Below are 21,698 nucleotides of genomic sequence, written 5' to 3' on the forward strand. Positions count from 1 at the left end.
TATAAGTACAACTCGACCATCTAATAATAACAATATGAATCGTCATCTTATTAGTGACGCGAAGATTGGCAAACATATAATATAAAAATATTCCTAAGGTCTAGATTTTCAAGTAAGAGACCAATTTGATTAACATATCAATATAAGTACAACTCGACCATCTAATAATAATATGAATCGTCATCTTATTAGTGACGCGAAGATTGGCAAACATATAATATAAAAATATTCCTAAGGTCTAGATTTTCAAGTAAGAGACCAATTTGATTAACATATCAATATAAGTACAACTCGACCATCTAATAATAATATGAATCGTCATCTTATTAGTGACGCGAAGATTGGCAAACATATAATATAAAAATATTCCTAAGGTCTAGATTTTCAAGTAAGAGACCAATTTGATTAACATATCAATATAAGTACAACTCGACCATCTAATAATAACAATATGAATCGTCATCTTTTTAGTGACGCGAAGATTGGCAAACATATAATATAAAAATATTCCTAAGGTCTAGAATCTTAAGCAATAGACCAATTCAACTAAGAGTTGACATATAAAAATATGTTCCTTTTAATGTTAGCAAAATTTTATCGTCACATACTGTTAGTGACGCGAACGTTTTTTTCTCCATGTTTATATGAATGTTTATTCAAAGGTAGAAAGGCAGGATCGTTATTTTATAAGTGAAGCGATAAAAAAATATTATGCAATAGGACATCTATTTATAAATATTTTTAAGTCTTAGAAATTCAAGTAAAGAGATTCAAGAAATTCATTCAACTTAGAGCGCACATATAATTAAAACTATTCCTGAGGTTTAGAAACCAAATTAAATAAAGAGGACATATAAACGTATGTGGTATTTTGATGGTAGTAAAAATGTATCGCGATATTATTAGTGACGCGACCAATTTTTATACTCTTTGCTCCATGTGCAAATATATCTAGTGTTTAGATAGTCAATTAAAAATGACAATTTTAACTAAAAGACTTAAAAAAGTGTTTGTCAAACTTATAATTTTGTCAATACTATATAAAACGCCAATCATATCCTTATAAAAGTAAATACGGTATATGGTTATAAATACAAAACCATATATAAATAAAAAAATGAAATCGTATGTATATGGCTTATAGGTATAATACCTATAAGGCATAATAATGTATAATATTAGCAAATATACATATAAAAGTGCATAAATTGTATAGATATGGCATAAAGAAGGCATTTATGAGAATAGCTAGTAGAATTTGCCCATACACTACTAGCGAAATGAGATATTTATACCTAGTGAGGGCGGCACTAGTACTATAAATTGTGGCAAAATAAATCTTATGCAAATGCATAGGATTTTGTCAATACCGTACAAAAAACTAAGTAAAACGTATGGATATTGAAAAATAAATGGATTATATTCATAAAATACGAATATTTCTTGCATTCTCTTGTTATACGAGAGAATATCATACGGAGCGGGCAGCCCCTAGTATAGTAAGCAGTCGAATGGGAGACAGCGTGTCCAAAAACACCTATAGGGAGGTGGTCGTTGGCGGACCTCTCCTCGTATTGGTCAAACTTATGATTTTGTCAATACTATATAAAACGCCAATCATATCCATATAAAAGTGAATACAGTATATGGATATGAATAAAAAACCATACATAAATAAAAAAAAATATGTATAAAAAATTATACATATATTTATATTAAGCAATCGTATGGATGTGGCTTATAGGTATAATACCTATAAGGCATAATAATGTATAATATAGCAAATATACATATAAAAGTGCATGAATTGTATAGATATGGCATATAAGTGACATATTTATGAGAATAGCTAGTAGAATTTGCCCATACACTACTAGCGAAATGAGATATTTATACCTAGTGAGGGCGGCACTAGTACTATAAATTGTGGCAAAATAAATCTTATGCAAATGCATAGGATTTTGTCAATACCGTACAAAAAACTAAGTAAAACGTATGGATATTGAAAAATAAATGGATTATATTCATAAAATACGAATATTTCTTGCATTCTCTTGTTATATGAGAGAATATCATACGGAGCGGGTAGCCCCTAGTATAGTAAGCAGTCGAATGGGAGACAGCGTGTCCAAAAACACCTATAGGGAGGTGGTCGTTGGCGGACCTCTCCTCGTATTGGTCAAACTTATGATTTTGTCAATACTATATAAAACGCCAATCATATCCATATAAAAGTGAATACAGTATATGGATATGAATAAAAAACCATACATAAATAAAAAAAAATATGTATAAAAAATTATACATATATTTATATTAAGCAATCGTATGGATGTGGCTTATAGGTATAATACCTATAAGGCATAATAATGTATAATATAGCAAATATACATATAAAAGTGCATGAATTGTATAGATATGGCATATAAGTGACATATTTATGAGAATAGCTAGTAGAATTTGCCCATACACTACTAGCGAAATGAGATATTTATACCTAGTGAGGGCGGCACTAGTACTATAAATTGTGGCAAAATAAATCTTATGCAAATGCATAGGATTTTGTCAATACCGTACAAAAAACTAAGTAAAACGTATGGATATTGAAAAATAAATGGATTATATTCATAAAATACGAATATTTCTTGCATTCTCTTGTTATATGAGAGAATATCATACGGAGCGGGTAGCCCCTAGTATAGTAAGCAGTCGAATGGGAGACAGCGTGTCCAAAAACACCTATAGGGAGGTGGTCGTTGGCGGACCTCTCCTCGTATTGGTCAAACTTATGATTTTGTCAATACTATATAAAACGCCAATCATATCCATATAAAATTGAATACAGTATATGGATATGAATAAAAAACCATACAAAAATAAAAAAAAAATATGTATAAAAAATTATACATATATTTATATTAAGCAATCGTATGGATGTGGCTTATAGGTATAATACCTATAAGGCATAATAATGTATAATATAGCAAATATACATATAAAAGTGCATGAATTGTATAGATATGGCATATAAGTGACATATTTATGAGAATAGCTAGTAGAATTTCCCCATACACTACTAGCGAAATGAGATATTTATACCTAGTGAGGGCGGCACTAGTACTATAAATTGTGGCAAAATAAATCTTATGCAAATGCATAGGATTTTGTCAATACCGTACAAAAAACTAAGTAAAACGTATGGATATTGAAAAATAAATGGATTATATTCATAAAATACGAATATTTCTTGCATTCTCTTGTTATATGAGAGAATATCATACGGAGCGGGTAGCCCCTAGTATAGTAAGCAGTCGAATGGGAGACAGCGTGTCCAAAAACACCTATAGGGAGGTGGTCGTTGGCGGACCTCTCCTCGTATTGGTCAAACTTATGATTTTGTCAATACTATATAAAACGCCAATCATATCCATATAAAAGTGAATACAGTATATGGATATGAATAAAAAACCATACATAAATAAAAAAAAAATATGTATAAAAAATTATACATATATTTATATTAAGCAATCGTATGGATGTGGCTTATAGGTATAATACCTATAAGGCATAATAATGTATAATATAGCAAATATACATATAAAAGTGCATGAATTGTATAGATATGGCATATAAGTGACATATTTATGAGAATAGCTAGTAGAATTTGCCCATACACTACTAGCGAAATGAGATATTTATACCTAGTGAGGGCGGCACTAGTACTATAAATTGTGGCAAAATAAATCTTATGCAAATGCATAGGATTTTGTCAATACCATACATAAACCGTATGGATATTGAGAAGTTAATAGATTACATCTATAATATGAGAAGTATTTTAGTATTCTTATTAAATAAGAGAATACTATAAGGGTGAGTGGCAAAGAGAATTGAATATACCCGAATGGGAGACAGCGTGTCCAAAAACTACTATAGGTGGTGTGGCAAATATGAGGAAGGCAATATATCCATATAATGAAAATAAAAGTGCGTTTTCTTATTATATAAGAGAACACTATATGGGTGAGTGGCAAAGTAAATTGAATATACCCGAATGGGAGACAGCGTGTCCAAAAACTACTATAGGTGGTGTGGCAAATATGAGGAAGGCAATATATCCATATAATGAAAATAAAAGTGCGTTTTCTTATTATATAAGAGAACACTATATGGGTGAGTGGCAAAGTAAATTGAATATACCCGAATGGGAGACAGCGTGTCCAAAAACTACTATAGGTGGTGTGGCAAATATGAGGAAGGCAATATATCCATATAATGAATATAAAAGTGCGTTGTCTTATTATATAAGAGAACACTATATGGGTGAGTGGCAAAGTAAATTGAATATACCCGAATGGGAGACAGCGTGTCCAAAAACTACTATAGGATGGTCAATGGGCCGGCCGTCTGCTATTGACATATGTCAGTAGAGAAGATATTATCCGTCAAATTTGTTTCTTTATTCATTTATTTGAATACGAGACTTGGCTCCGCGGTTAATATTTTAAGCCCAAAGATAATAACGTTGAAACAAAGGCCAAGTTTCTATTGTACATAGAATAACAAATTGTTTCCGAATTTTATCGTTAATTTTAGGAGGTAGGCTAACATGATTTATATTATATGTGTATTATTAAATAATAATAGTACATAAAAGTCTACCAAAGAAATATAAAAATGTAATTATGAATACATTTTCAATATTAATATCAACTTATATTGTTGATAATAAAAAATAGCTATTAAGAGAGTTATTTAAGAAATTATATAATATATAATAAAGAGTATATATATAAATAATATATAAGTATATATTATTTAAGAAATAAATATAGTAGTAATAATTATATATATACACTCGGTTCTATTTTATATATTACCAGAGACTTATATGGATATATATAGATAAATTTTAAATTTATCGTCAAAATACAAATGATTAACTCAATATCTTATATTGGTTAAACAAAAATTGTACATGTGTGGATACAATATATTATGTATGTCGAACAAAAATGATATTTTAGAATGAAATGTGCATATATAAAGAAAATATATGAAAAATAAATATTGTGTTTATAAAGAATATGATTCTTTTTGACATCAATAAAAACTTGTTATTATTAGTGGCGAAACAAGTATAAATTGGAAAACAAACGTATACGAATGCTATATAAAAATGGCCGTATTCGATAGAAATAAAATCTATAACAACATATATATTGCTAATTTCTATTCAAAAAATATGAATGAAATATGAATAAAAACATTATTCTGGTTGATCCTGCCAGTAGTTATATGCTTGTCTCAAAGATTAAGCCATGCATGTCTAAGTACACACGAATTAAAAGTGAAACCGCAAAAGGCTCATTATATCAGTTATGGTTCCTTAGATCGTTAACAGTTACTTGGATAACTGTGGTAATTCTAGAGCTAATACATGCAATTAAAACATGAACCTTATGGAACATGTGCTTTTATTAGGCTAAAACCAAGCGATCGCAAGATCGTTATATTGGTTGAACTCTAGATAACATGCAGATCGTATGGTCTTGTACCGACGACAGATCTTTCAAATGTCTGCCCTATCAACTTTTGATGGTAGTATCTAGGACTACCATGGTTGCAACGGGTAACGGGGAATCAGGGTTCGATTCCGGAGAGGGAGCCTGAGAAACGGCTACCACATCTAAGGAAGGCAGCAGGCGCGTAAATTACCCACTCCCAGCTCGGGGAGGTAGTGACGAAAAATAACAATACAGGACTCATATCCGAGGCCCTGTAATTGGAATGAGTACACTTTAAATCCTTTAACAAGGACCAATTGGAGGGCAAGTCTGGTGCCAGCAGCCGCGGTAATTCCAGCTCCAATAGCGTATATTAAAGTTGTTGCGGTTAAAACGTTCGTAGTTGAACTTGTGCTTCATACGGGTAGTACAACTTACAATTGTGGTTAGTACTATACCTTTATGTATGTAAGCGTATTACCGGTGGAGTTCTTACATGTGCTTAGATACTTGTATTTTTTCATATGTTCCTCCTATTTAAAAACCTGCATTAGTGCTCTTAAACGAGTGTTATTGTGGGCCGGTACAATTACTTTGAACAAATTAGAGTGCTTAAAGCAGGCTTCAAATGCCTGAATATTCTGTGCATGGGATAATGAAATAAGACCTCTGTTCTGCTTTCATTGGTTTTCAGATCAAGAGGTAATGATTAATAGAAGCAGTTTGGGGGCATTAGTATTACGACGCGAGAGGTGAAATTCTTGGACCGTCGTAAGACTAACTTAAGCGAAAGCATTTGCCAAAGATGTTTTCATTAATCAAGAACGAAAGTTAGAGGTTCGAAGGCGATCAGATACCGCCCTAGTTCTAACCATAAACGATGCCAGCTAGCAATTGGGTGTAGCTACTTTTATGGCTCTCTCAGTCGCTTCCCGGGAAACCAAAGCTTTTGGGCTCCGGGGGAAGTATGGTTGCAAAGCTGAAACTTAAAGGAATTGACGGAAGGGCACCACCAGGAGTGGAGCCTGCGGCTTAATTTGACTCAACACGGGAAAACTTACCAGGTCCGAACATAAGTGTGTAAGACAGATTGATAGCTCTTTCTCGAATCTATGGGTGGTGGTGCATGGCCGTTCTTAGTTCGTGGAGTGATTTGTCTGGTTAATTCCGATAACGAACGAGACTCAAATATATTAAATAGATATCTTCAGGATTATGGTGTTGAAGCTTATATAGCCTTCATTCATGGTGGCAGTAAAATGTTTATTGTGTTTGAATGTGTTTATATAAGTGGAGCCGTACCTGTTGGTTTGTCCCATTATAAGGACACTAGCTTCTTAAATGGACAAATTGCGTCTAGCAATAATGAGATTGAGCAATAACAGGTCTGTGATGCCCTTAGATGTCCTGGGCTGCACGCGCGCTACAATGAAAGTATCAACGTGTATTTCCTAGACCGAGAGGTCCGGGTAAACCGCTGAACCACTTTCATGCTTGGGATTGTGAACTGAAACTGTTCACATGAACTTGGAATTCCCAGTAAGTGTGAGTCATTAACTCGCATTGATTACGTCCCTGCCCTTTGTACACACCGCCCGTCGCTACTACCGATTGAATTATTTAGTGAGGTCTCCGGACGTGATCACTGTGACGCCTTGCGTGTTACGGTTGTTTCGCAAAAGTTGACCGAACTTGATTATTTAGAGGAAGTAAAAGTCGTAACAAGGTTTCCGTAGGTGAACCTGCGGAAGGATCATTAATGTTTTAATATCCTTACCGTTAATAAAATATTTGTTTATATTATAATAAATACATTATAGTATTACAAATAAAATATGAATTGCCAAAATGTATATGAGATCTATTATAGATCAAATGAAATTTCGAACAAGCAAATCGAAATAATGCAAATATTAAAATTATATATTGTATTTAATACATATGAGAGAAATTAATAAGCAGCCAAAGCAAACAAATAAAAATTCGAACAAGCAAATCGAATTATTAAAATAATAATATTAAATTATTATTGTATATCCTTACCGTTAATAAAATATTTGTTTATATTATAATAAATACATTATAATAATACAAATAAAATATGAATTGCCAAAATGTATATGAGATCTAATATAGATCAAATAAAATTTCGAACAAGCAAATCGAAATAATGCAAATATTAAAATTATATATTGTATTTAATACATATGAGAGAAATAATAAGCAGCCAAAGCAAACAAATAAAAATTCGAACAAGCAAATCGAATTATTAAAATAATAATATTAAATTATTATTGTATATCCTTACCGTTAATAAAATATTTGTTTATATTATAATAAATACATTATAGTAATACAAATAAAATATGAATTGCCAAAATGTATATGATCTAATATAGATCAAATGAAATTTCGAACAAGCAAATCGAAATAATGCAAATATTAAAATTATATATTGTATTTAATACATATGAGAGAAATAATAAGCAGCCAAAACAAACAAATAAAAATTCGAACAAGCAAATCGAATTATTAAAATAATAATATTAAATTATTATTGTATATAAACACAATTAAAATACTGTGTGTATATGGACCATAATATACACGCGTTGCGATATGTATTGTTCATCTCAGTTATGCGCATACATTGGATAATGCAACAACCTAAAATGTACAATGTTGTACCTGGTTTTATACAGGTTAATGTTTTATATAAATTTCAATTTATATCGCTAAAAAAGTATTAATATATATATATATATATTTATTTACAATAAATGCAATTTAAAAAGAAATACTTTGATATATATTGGTTATATAAAACTAAGACATTTCGCAGCATTCGTTTTAGGTATAAAAATAAATTTATTGAAGGAATTGATATATGCCAGTAAAATGGTGTATTTTTAATTTCTTTCAATAAAAACATATTTGACAAAATTAAGAAACCAATTTATAAAACTCTAAGCGGTGGATCACTCGGCTCATGGGTCGATGAAGAACGCAGCAAACTGTGCGTCATCGTGTGAACTGCAGGACACATGAACATCGACATTTTGAACGCATATCGCAGTCCATGCTGTTATGTACTTTAATTAATTTTATAGTGCTGCTTGGACTACATATGGTTGAGGGTTGTAAGACTATGCTAATTAAGTTGCTTATACAAATTTTATAATGAAATTTTATAAGCATATGGTATATTATTGGATAATAATAATTTAATTATTTTATTCATAATATTAAAAAATATATGAAAAACATTATCTCACATTAGTAAATAATTTGAATGTGAAAAACGAAGAGAAATATTTTCTTTTTCAATCAAATGATACTGAGAAATGTCTAGCATAAAAATTTATCTAGAATTGTCTCTTATTAATGATTAGAAAATAGAAAACCGTTGACAATATTATTGTTCTTCGTTGATTCGTTAAATCAAACAAATGCCATTTATATACAGATATTATTAATATAACGAATTTAATAAAATGTTTTATCATTATATATAAAGAATTAATTGCATATAAAAGTTATACACAACCTCAACTCATATGGGACTACCCCCTGAATTTAAGCATATTAATTAGGGGAGGAAAAGAAACTAACAAGGATTTTCTTAGTAGCGGCGAGCGAAAAGAAATCAGTTCAGCACTAAGTCACTTTGTCTATATGGCAAATGTGAGATGCAGTGTATGGAGCGTCAATATTCTAGTATGAGAAATTAACGATTTAAGTCCTTCTTAAATGAGGCCATTTACCCATAGAGGGTGCCAGGCCCGTATAACGTTAATGATTACTAGATGATGTTTCCAAAGAGTCGTGTTGCTTGATAGTGCAGCACTAAGTGGGTGGTAAACTCCATCTAAAACTAAATATAACCATGAGACCGATAGTAAACAAGTACCGTGAGGGAAAGTTGAAAAGAACTCTGAATAGAGAGTTAAACAGTACGTGAAACTGCTTAGAGGTTAAGCCCGATGAACCTGAATATCCGTTATGGAAAATTCATCATTAGAATTGTAATATTTAAACAATATTATGATAATAGTGTGCATTTTTTCCATATAAGGACATTGTAATCTATTAGCATACCAAATTTATCATAAAATATAACTTATAGTTTATTCAAATTAATTTGCTTGCATTTTAACACAGAATAAATGTTATTAATTTGATAAAGTGCTGATAGATTTATATGAATACAGTGCGTTAATTTTTCGGAATTATATAATGGCATAATTATCATTGATTTTTGTGTTTATTATATGCACTTGTAGGATTAACAATGCGAAAGATTCAGGATACCTTCGGGACCCGTCTTGAAACACGGACCAAGGAGTCTAACATATGTGCAAGTTATTGGGATATAAACCTAATAGCGTAATTAACTTGACTAATAATGGGATTAGTTTTTTAACTATTTATAGCTAATTAACACAATCCCGGGGCGTTCTATATAGTTATGTATAATGATATTTATATTATTTATGCCTCTAACTGGAACGTACCTTGAGCATATATGCTGTGACCCGAAAGATGGTGAACTATACTTGATCAGGTTGAAGTCAGGGGAAACCCTGATGGAAGACCGAAACAGTTCTGACGTGCAAATCGATTGTCAGAATTGAGTATAGGGGCGAAAGACCAATCGAACCATCTAGTAGCTGGTTCCTTCCGAAGTTTCCCTCAGGATAGCTGGTGCATTTTAATATTATATAAAATAATCTTATCTGGTAAAGCGAATGATTAGAGGCCTTAGGGTCGAAACGATCTTAACCTATTCTCAAACTTTAAATGGGTAAGAACCTTAACTTTCTTGATATGAAGTTCAAGGTTATGATATAATGTGCCCAGTGGGCCACTTTTGGTAAGCAGAACTGGCGCTGTGGGATGAACCAAACGTAATGTTACGGTGCCCAAATTAACAACTCATGCAGATACCATGAAAGGCGTTGGTTGCTTAAAACAGCAGGACGGTGATCATGGAAGTCGAAATCCGCTAAGGAGTGTGTAACAACTCACCTGCCGAAGCAACTAGCCCTTAAAATGGATGGCGCTTAAGTTGTATACCTATACATTACCGCTAAAGTAGATGATTTATATTACTTGTAATATAAATTTTGAAACTTTAGTGAGTAGGAAGGTACAATGGTATGCGTAGAAGTGTTTGGCGTAAGCCTGCATGGAGCTGCCATTGGTACAGATCTTGGTGGTAGTAGCAAATAATCGAATGAGACCTTGGAGGACTGAAGTGGAGAAGGGTTTCGTGTGAACAGTGGTTGATCACGAGTTAGTCGGTCCTAAGTTCAAGGCGAAAGCCGAAAATTTTCAAGTAAAATACAAATGCCAAACAAATATATATATTATATAAAATCTAGCTAAATTAATATACTTGAATAATTTTGAACGAAAGGGAATACGGTTCCAATTCCGTAACCTGTTGAGTATCCGTTTGTTATTAAATATGGGCCTCGTGCTCATCCTGGCAACAGGAACGACCATAAAGAAGCCGTCGAGAGATATCGGAAGAGTTTTCTTTTCTGTTTTATAGCCGTACTACCATGGAAGTCTTTCGCAGAGAGATATGGTAGATGGGCTAGAAGAGCATGACATATACTGTTGTGTCGATATTTTCTCCTCGGACCTTGAAAATTTATGGTGGGGACACGCAAACTTCTCAACAGGCCGTACCAATATCCGCAGCTGGTCTCCAAGGTGAAGAGTCTCTAGTCGATAGAATAATGTAGGTAAGGGAAGTCGGCAAATTAGATCCGTAACTTCGGGATAAGGATTGGCTCTGAAGATTGAGATAGTCGGGCTTGATTGGGAAACAATAACATGGTTTATGTGCTCGTTCTGGGTAAATAGAGTTTCTAGCATTTATGTTAGTTACTTGTTCCCCGGATAGTTTAGTTACGTAGCCAATTGTGGAACTTTCTTGCTAAAATTTTTAAGAATACTAATTGGGTTAAACCAATTAGTTCTTATTAATTATAACGATTATCAATTAACAATCAATTCAGAACTGGCACGGACTTGGGGAATCCGACTGTCTAATTAAAACAAAGCATTGTGATGGCCCTAGCGGGTGTTGACACAATGTGATTTCTGCCCAGTGCTCTGAATGTCAAAGTGAAGAAATTCAAGTAAGCGCGGGTCAACGGCGGGAGTAACTATGACTCTCTTAAGGTAGCCAAATGCCTCGTCATCTAATTAGTGACGCGCATGAATGGATTAACGAGATTCCTACTGTCCCTATCTACTATCTAGCGAAACCACAGCCAAGGGAACGGGCTTGGAATAATTAGCGGGGAAAGAAGACCCTTTTGAGCTTGACTCTAATCTGGCAGTGTAAGGAGACATAAGAGGTGTAGAATAAGTGGGAGATATTAGACCTCGGTTTGGTATCGCCAATGAAATACCACTACTCTTATTGTTTCCTTACTTACTTGATTAAATGGAACGTGTATCATTTCCTAGCCATTATACGGATATATTTATTATATCTTATGGTATTGGGTTTTGATGCAAGCTTCTTGATCAAAGTATCACGAGTTTGTTATATATTCGCAAACAAATTCTTTAATAAAACGGTGCATTTATGTATTTTTGATTTGAAAATTTGGTATAACTCCAATTACTCAGGTATGATCCAATTCAAGGACATTGCCAGGTAGGGAGTTTGACTGGGGCGGTACATCTCTCAAATAATAACGGAGGTGTCCCAAGGCCAGCTCAGTGCGGACAGAAACCACACATAGAGCAAAAGGGCAAATGCTGACTTGATCTCGGTGTTCAGTACACACAGGGACAGCAAAAGCTCGGCCTATCGATCCTTTTGGTTTAAAGAGTTTTTAACAAGAGGTGTCAGAAAAGTTACCATAGGGATAACTGGCTTGTGGCGGCCAAGCGTTCATAGCGACGTCGCTTTTTGATCCTTCGATGTCGGCTCTTCCTATCATTGTGAAGCAAAATTCACCAAGCGTTGGATTGTTCACCCATGCAAGGGAACGTGAGCTGGGTTTAGACCGTCGTGAGACAGGTTAGTTTTACCCTACTAATGACAAAACGTTGTTGCGACAGCATTCCTGCGTAGTACGAGAGGAACCGCAGGTACGGACCAATGGCACAATACTTGTTCGAGCGAACAGTGGTATGACGCTACGTCCGTTGGATTATGCCTGAACGCCTCTAAGGTCGTATCCGTGCTGGACTGCAATGATAAATAAGGGGCAATTTGCATTGTATGGCTTCTAAACCATTTAAAGTTTATAATTTACTTTTTAAACGACAATGGATGTGATGCCAATGTAATTTGTAACATAGTAAATTGGGAGGATCTTTGATCACCTGATGCCGCGCTAGTTACATATAAAAGCATTATTTAATACAATGACAAAGCCTAGAATCAATTGTAAACGACTTTTGTAACAGGCAAGGTGTTGTAAGTGGTTGAGCAGCTGCCATACTGCGATCCACTGAAGCTTATCCTTTGCTTGATGATTCGATAATAAAATTGCATAATTTATTTGTTGTGTTGAACTTCTTATATAAAGTTCAACCAACAATCTATTTGTATGCATTGATTGTTTGCTTGGCTTTGTGGCGAATTTTTAATCCTTTATATATTACATTCCTAAGGTCTAGATTTTCAAGTAAGAGACCAATTTGATTAACATATCAATATAAGTACAACTCGACCATCTAATAATAACAATATGAATCGTCATCTTATTAGTGACGCGAAGATTGGCAAACATATAATATAAAAATATTCCTAAGGTCTAGATTTTCAAGTAAGAGACCAATTTGATTAACATATCAATATAAGTACAACTCGACCATCTAATAATAACAATATGAATCGTCATCTTATTAGTGACGCGAAGATTGGCAAACATATAATATAAAAATATTCCTAAGGTCTAGATTTTCAAGTAAGAGACCAATTTGATTAACATATCAATATAAGTACAACTCGACCATCTAATAATAACAATATGAATCGTCATCTTATTAGTGACGCGAAGATTGGCAAACATATAATATAAAAATATTCCTAAGGTCTAGATTTTCAAGTAAGAGACCAATTTGATTAACATATCAATATAAGTACAACTCGACCATCTAATAATAACAATATGAATCGTCATCTTATTAGTGACGCGAAGATTGGCAAACATATAATATAAAAATATTCCTAAGGTCTAGATTTTCAAGTAAGAGACCAATTTGATTAACATATCAATATAAGTACAACTCGACCATCTAATAATAATATGAATCGTCATCTTATTAGTGACGCGAAGATTGGCAAACATATAATATAAAAATATTCCTAAGGTCTAGATTTTCAAGTAAGAGACCAATTTGATTAACATATCAATATAAGTACAACTCGACCATCTAATAATAATATGAATCGTCATCTTATTAGTGACGCGAAGATTGGCAAACATATAATATAAAAATATTCCTAAGGTCTAGATTTTCAAGTAAGAGACCAATTTGATTAACATATCAATATAAGTACAACTCGACCATCTAATAATAACAATATGAATCGTCATCTTTTTAGTGACGCGAAGATTGGCAAACATATAATATAAAAATATTCCTAAGGTCTAGAATCTTAAGCAATAGACCAATTCAACTAAGAGTTGACATATAAAAATATGTTCCTTTTAATGTTAGCAAAATTTTATCGTCACATACTGTTAGTGACGCGAACGTTTTTTTCTCCATGTTTATATGAATGTTTATTCAAAGGTAGAAAGGCAGGATCGTTATTTTATAAGTGAAGCGATAAAAAAATATTATGCAATAGGACATCTATTTATAAATATTTTTAAGTCTTAGAAATTCAAGTAAAGAGATTCAAGAAATTCATTCAACTTAGAGCGCACATATAATTAAAACTATTCCTGAGGTTTAGAAACCAAATTAAATAAAGAGGACATATAAACGTATGTGGTATTTTGATGGTAGTAAAAATGTATCGCGATATTATTAGTGACGCGACCAATTTTTATACTCTTTGCTCCATGTGCAAATATATCTAGTGTTTAGATAGTCAATTAAAAATGACAATTTTAACTAAAAGACTTAAAAAAGTGTTTGTCAAACTTATAATTTTGTCAATACTATATAAAACGCCAATCATATCCTTATAAAAGTAAATACGGTATATGGTTATAAATACAAAACCATATATAAATAAAAAAATGAAATCGTATGTATATGGCTTATAGGTATAATACCTATAAGGCATAATAATGTATAATATTAGCAAATATACATATAAAAGTGCATAAATTGTATAGATATGGCATAAAGAAGGCATTTATGAGAATAGCTAGTAGAATTTGCCCATACACTACTAGCGAAATGAGATATTTATACCTAGTGAGGGCGGCACTAGTACTATAAATTGTGGCAAAATAAATCTTATGCAAATGCATAGGATTTTGTCAATACCGTACAAAAAACTAAGTAAAACGTATGGATATTGAAAAATAAATGGATTATATTCATAAAATACGAATATTTCTTGCATTCTCTTGTTATACGAGAGAATATCATACGGAGCGGGCAGCCCCTAGTATAGTAAGCAGTCGAATGGGAGACAGCGTGTCCAAAAACACCTATAGGGAGGTGGTCGTTGGCGGACCTCTCCTCGTATTGGTCAAACTTATGATTTTGTCAATACTATATAAAACGCCAATCATATCCATATAAAAGTGAATACAGTATATGGATATGAATAAAAAACCATACATAAATAAAAAAAAATATGTATAAAAAATTATACATATATTTATATTAAGCAATCGTATGGATGTGGCTTATAGGTATAATACCTATAAGGCATAATAATGTATAATATAGCAAATATACATATAAAAGTGCATGAATTGTATAGATATGGCATATAAGTGACATATTTATGAGAATAGCTAGTAGAATTTGCCCATACACTACTAGCGAAATGAGATATTTATACCTAGTGAGGGCGGCACTAGTACTATAAATTGTGGCAAAATAAATCTTATGCAAATGCATAGGATTTTGTCAATACCGTACAAAAAACTAAGTAAAACGTATGGATATTGAAAAATAAATGGATTATATTCATAAAATACGAATATTTCTTGCATTCTCTTGTTATATGAGAGAATATCATACGGAGCGGGTAGCCCCTAGTATAGTAAGCAGTCGAATGGGAGACAGCGTGTCCAAAAACACCTATAGGGAGGTGGTCGTTGGCGGACCTCTCCTCGTATTGGTCAAACTTATGATTTTGTCAATACTATATAAAACGCCAATCATATCCATATAAAAGTGAATACAGTATATGGATATGAATAAAAAACCATACATAAATAAAAAAAAATATGTATAAAAAATTATACATATATTTATATTAAGCAATCGTATGGATGTGGCTTATAGGTATAATACCTATAAGGCATAATAATGTATAATATAGCAAATATACATATAAAAGTGCATGAATTGTATAGATATGGCATATAAGTGACATATTTATGAGAATAGCTAGTAGAATTTGCCCATACACTACTAGCGAAATGAGATATTTATACCTAGTGAGGGCGGCACTAGTACTATAAATTGTGGCAAAATAAATCTTATGCAAATGCATAGGATTTTGTCAATACCGTACAAAAAACTAAGTAAAACGTATGGATATTGAAAAATAAATGGATTATATTCATAAAATACGAATATTTCTTGCATTCTCTTGTTATATGAGAGAATATCATACGGAGCGGGTAGCCCCTAGTATAGTAAGCAGTCGAATGGGAGACAGCGTGTCCAAAAACACCTATAGGGAGGTGGTCGTTGGCGGACCTCTCCTCGTATTGGTCAAACTTATGATTTTGTCAATACTATATAAAACGCCAATCATATCCATATAAAATTGAATACAGTATATGGATATGAATAAAAAACCATACAAAAATAAAAAAAAAATATGTATAAAAAATTATACATATATTTATATTAAGCAATCGTATGGATGTGGCTTATAGGTATAATACCTATAAGGCATAATAATGTATAATATAGCAAATATACATATAAAAGTGCATGAATTGTATAGATATGGCATATAAGTGACATATTTATGAGAATAGCTAGTAGAATTTCCCCATACACTACTAGCGAAATGAGATATTTATACCTAGTGAGGGCGGCACTAGTACTATAAATTGTGGCAAAATAAATATTATGCAAATGCATAGGATTTTGTCAATACCGTACAAAAAACTAAGTAAAACGTATGGATATTGAAAAATAAATGGATTATATTCATAAAATACGAATATTTCTTGCATTCTCTTGTTATATGAGAGAATATCATACGGAGCGGGTAGCCCCTAGTATAGTAAGCAGTCGAATGGGAGACAGCGTGTCCAAAAACACCTATAGGGAGGTGGTCGTTGGCGGACCTCTCCTCGTATTGGTCAAACTTATGATTTTGTCAATACTATATAAAACGCCAATCATATCCATATAAAAGTGAATACAGTATATGGATATGAATAAAAAACCATACATAAATAAAAAAAAAATATGTATAAAAAATTATACATATATTTATATTAAGCAATCGTATGGATGTGGCTTATAGGTATAATACCTATAAGGCATAATAATGTATAATATAGCAAATATACATATAAAAGTGCATGAATTGTATAGATATGGCATATAAGTGACATATTTATGAGAATAGCTAGTAGAATTTGCCCATACACTACTAGCGAAATGAGATATTTATACCTAGTGAGGGCGGCACTAGTACTATAAATTGTGGCAAAATAAATCTTATGCAAATGCATAGGATTTTGTCAATACCATACATAAACCGCATGGATATTGAGAAGTTAATAGATTACATCTATAATATGAGAAGTATTTTAGTATTCTTATTAAATAAGAGAATACTATAAGGGTGAGTGGCAAAGAGAATTGAATATACCCGAATGGGAGACAGCGTGTCCAAAAACTACTATAGGTGGTGTGGCAAATATGAGGAAGGCAATATATCCATATAATGAAAATAAAAGTGCGTTTTCTTATTATATAAGAGAACACTATATGGGTGAGTGGCAAAGTAAATTGAATATACCCGAATGGGAGACAGCGTGTCCAAAAACTACTATAGGATGGTCAATGGGCCGGCCGTCTGCTATTGACATATGTCAGTAGAGAAGATATTATCCGTCAAATTTGTTTCTTTATTCATTTATTTGAATACGAGACTTGGCTCCGCGGTTAATATTTTAAGCCCAAAGATAATAACGTTGAAACAAAGGCCAAGTTTCTATTGTACATAGAATAACAAATTGTTTCCGAATTTTATCGTTAATTTTAGGAGGTAGGCTAACATGATTTATATTATATGTGTATTATTAAATAATAATAGTACATAAAAGTCTACCAAAGAAATATAAAAATGTAATTATGAATACATTTTCAATATTAATATCAACTTATATTGTTGATAATAAAAAATAGCTATTAAGAGAGTTATTTAAGAAATTATATAATATATAATAAAGAGTATATATATAAATAATATATAAGTATATATTATTTAAGAAATAAATATAGTAGTAATAATTATATATATACACTCGGTTCTATTTTATATATTACCAGAGACTTATATGGATATATATAGATAAATTTTAAATTTATCGTCAAAATACAAATGATTAACTCAATATCTTATATTGGTTAAACAAAAATTGTACATGTGTGGATACAATATATTATGTATGTCGAACAAAAATGATATTTTAGAATGAAATGTGCATATATAAAGAAAATATATGAAAAATAAATATTGTGTTTATAAAGAATATGATTCTTTTTGACATCAATAAAAACTTGTTATTATTAGTGGCGAAACAAGTATAAATTGGAAAACAAACGTATACGAATGCTATATAAAAATGGCCGTATTCGATAGAAATAAAATCTATAACAACATATATATTGCTAATTTCTATTCAAAAAATATGAATGAAATATGAATAAAAACATTATTCTGGTTGATCCTGCCAGTAGTTATATGCTTGTCTCAAAGATTAAGCCATGCATGTCTAAGTACACACGAATTAAAAGTGAAACCGCAAAAGGCTCATTATATCAGTTATGGTTCCTTAGATCGTTAACAGTTACTTGGATAACTGTGGTAATTCTAGAGCTAATACATGCAATTAAAACATGAACCTTATGGAACATGTGCTTTTATTAGGCTAAAACCAAGCGATCGCAAGATCGTTATATTGGTTGAACTCTAGATAACATGCAGATCGTATGGTCTTGTACCGACGACAGATCTTTCAAATGTCTGCCCTATCAACTTTTGATGGTAGTATCTAGGACTACCATGGTTGCAACGGGTAACGGGGAATCAGGGTTCGATTCCGGAGAGGGAGCCTGAGAAACGGCTACCACATCTAAGGAAGGCAGCAGGCGCGTAAATTACCCACTCCCAGCTCGGGGAGGTAGTGACGAAAAATAACAATACAGGACTCATATCCGAGGCCCTGTAATTGGAATGAGTACACTTTAAATCCTTTAACAAGGACCAATTGGAGGGCAAGTCTGGTGCCAGCAGCCGCGGTAATTCCAGCTCCAATAGCGTATATTAAAGTTGTTGCGGTTAAAACGTTCGTAGTTGAACTTGTGCTTCATACGGGTAGTACAACTTACAATTGTGGTTAGTACTATACCTTTATGTATGTAAGCGTATTACCGGTGGAGTTCTTACATGTGCTTAGATACTTGTATTTTTTCATATGTTCCTCCTATTTAAAAACCTGCATTAGTGCTCTTAAACGAGTGTTATTGTGGGCCGGTACAATTACTTTGAACAAATTAGAGTGCTTAAAGCAGGCTTCAAATGCCTGAATATTCTGTGCATGGGATAATGAAATAAGACCTCTGTTCTGCTTTCATTGGTTTTCAGATCAAGAGGTAATGATTAATAGAAGCAGTTTGGGGGCATTAGTATTACGACGCGAGAGGTGAAATTCTTGGACCGTCGTAAGACTAACTTAAGCGAAAGCATTTGCCAAAGATGTTTTCATTAATCAAGAACGAAAGTTAGAGGTTCGAAGGCGATCAGATACCGCCCTAGTTCTAACCATAAACGATGCCAGCTAGCAATTGGGTGTAGCTACTTTTATGGCTCTCTCAGTCGCTTCCCGGGAAACCAAAGCTTTTGGGCTCCGGGGGAAGTATGGTTGCAAAGCTGAAACTTAAAGGAATTGACGGAAGGGCACCACCAGGAGTGGAGCCTGCGGCTTAATTTGACTCAACACGGGAAAACTTACCAGGTCCGAACATAAGTGTGTAAGACAGATTGATAGCTCTTTCTCGAATCTATGGGTGGTGGTGCATGGCCGTTCTTAGTTCGTGGAGTGATTTGTCTGGTTAATTCCGATAACGAACGAGACTCAAATATATTAAATAGATATCTTCAGGATTATGGTGTTGAAGCTTATATAGCCTTCATTCATGGTGGCAGTAAAATGTTTATTGTGTTTGAATGTGTTTATATAAGTGGAGCCGTACCTGTTGGTTTGTCCCATTATAAGGACACTAGCTTCTTAAATGGACAAATTGCGTCTAGCAATAATGAGATTGAGCAATAACAGGTCTGTGATGCCCTTAGATGTCCTGGGCTGCACGCGCGCTACAATGAAAGTATCAACGTGTATTTCCTAGACCGAGAGGTCCGGGTAAACCGCTGAACCACTTTCATGCTTGGGATTGTGAACTGAAACTGTTCACATGAACTTGGAATTCCCAGTAAGTGTGAGTCATTAACTCGCATTGATTACGTCCCTGCCCTTTGTACACACCGCCCGTCGCTACTACCGATTGAATTATTTAGTGAGGTCTCCGGACGTGATCACTGTGACGCCTTGCGTGTTACGGTTGTTTCGCAAAAGTTGACCGAACTTGATTATTTAGAGGAAGTAAAAGTCGTAACAAGGTTTCCGTAGGTGAACCTGCGGAAGGATCATTAATGTTTTAATATCCTTACCGTTAATAAAATATTTGTTTATATTATAATAAATACATTATAGTATTACAAATAAAATATGAATTGCCAAAATGTATATGAGATCTATTATAGATCAAATGAAATTTCGAACAAGCAAATCGAAATAATGCAAATATTAAAATTATATATTGTATTTAATACATATGAGAGAAATTAATAAGCAGCCAAAGCAAACAAATAAAAATTCGAACAAGCAAATCGAATTATTAAAATAATAATATTAAATTATTATTGTATATCCTTACCGTTAATAAAATATTTGTTTATATTATAATAAATACATTATAATAATACAAATAAAATATGAATTGCCAAAATGTATATGAGATCTAATATAGATCAAATAAAATTTCGAACAAGCAAATCGAAATAATGCAAATATTAAAATTATATATTGTATTTAATACATATGAGAGAAATAATAAGCAGCCAAAGCAAACAAATAAAAATTCGAACAAGCAAATCGAATTATTAAAATAATAATATTAAATTATTATTGTATATCCTTACCGTTAATAAAATATTTGTTTATATTATAATAAATACATTATAGTAATACAAATAAAATATGAATTGCCAAAATGTATATGATCTAATATAGATCAAATGAAATTTCGAACAAGCAAATCGAAATAATGCAAATATTAAAATTATATATTGTATTTAATACATATGAGAGAAATAATAAGCAGCCAAAACAAACAAATAAAAATTCGAACAAGCAAATCGAATTATTAAAATAATAATATTAAATTATTATTGTATATAAACACAATTAAAATACTGTGTGTATATGGACCATAATATACACGCGTTGCGATATGTATTGTTCATCTCAGTTATGCGCATACATTGGATAATGCAACAACCTAAAATGTACAATGTTGTACCTGGTTTTATACAGGTTAATGTTTTATATAAATTTCAATTTATATCGCTAAAAAAGTATTAATATATATATATATATATTTATTTACAATAAATGCAATTTAAAAAGAAATACTTTGATATATATTGGTTATATAAAACTAAGACATTTCGCAGCATTCGTTTTAGGTATAAAAATAAATTTA

General features: G+C 32.2%; 4 non-coding genes across 4 annotated transcripts; all 4 read left to right on the forward strand.

The window, feature by feature from the left end:
• The first annotated feature begins 5,271 nt into the window (after positions 1-5,271).
• On the forward strand, positions 5,272-7,266 carry LOC127012210 (small subunit ribosomal RNA). Its single transcript, XR_007765727.1, has one exon. It is a non-coding gene; the product is annotated as a small subunit ribosomal RNA (ribosomal RNA).
• Positions 7,267-8,469: 1,203 nt separating this feature from the next.
• Positions 8,470-8,648, forward strand: LOC127012218 (5.8S ribosomal RNA). The gene has a single exon (XR_007765733.1). It is a non-coding gene; the product is annotated as a 5.8S ribosomal RNA (ribosomal RNA).
• A 402-nt stretch (positions 8,649-9,050) lies between these two features.
• On the forward strand, positions 9,051-13,021 carry LOC127012213 (large subunit ribosomal RNA). The gene has a single exon (XR_007765730.1). It is a non-coding gene; the product is annotated as a large subunit ribosomal RNA (ribosomal RNA).
• Positions 13,022-18,591: 5,570 nt separating this feature from the next.
• On the forward strand, positions 18,592-20,586 carry LOC127012211 (small subunit ribosomal RNA). The gene has a single exon (XR_007765728.1). It is a non-coding gene; the product is annotated as a small subunit ribosomal RNA (ribosomal RNA).
• Positions 20,587-21,698: the final 1,112 nt, after the last annotated feature.

This window comes from Drosophila biarmipes, unplaced genomic scaffold, assembly GCF_025231255.1.
Source record: "Drosophila biarmipes strain raj3 unplaced genomic scaffold, RU_DBia_V1.1 ptg000030l, whole genome shotgun sequence".
In the NCBI taxonomy this organism is placed as follows: Eukaryota; Metazoa; Arthropoda; class Insecta; order Diptera; family Drosophilidae; genus Drosophila; species Drosophila biarmipes.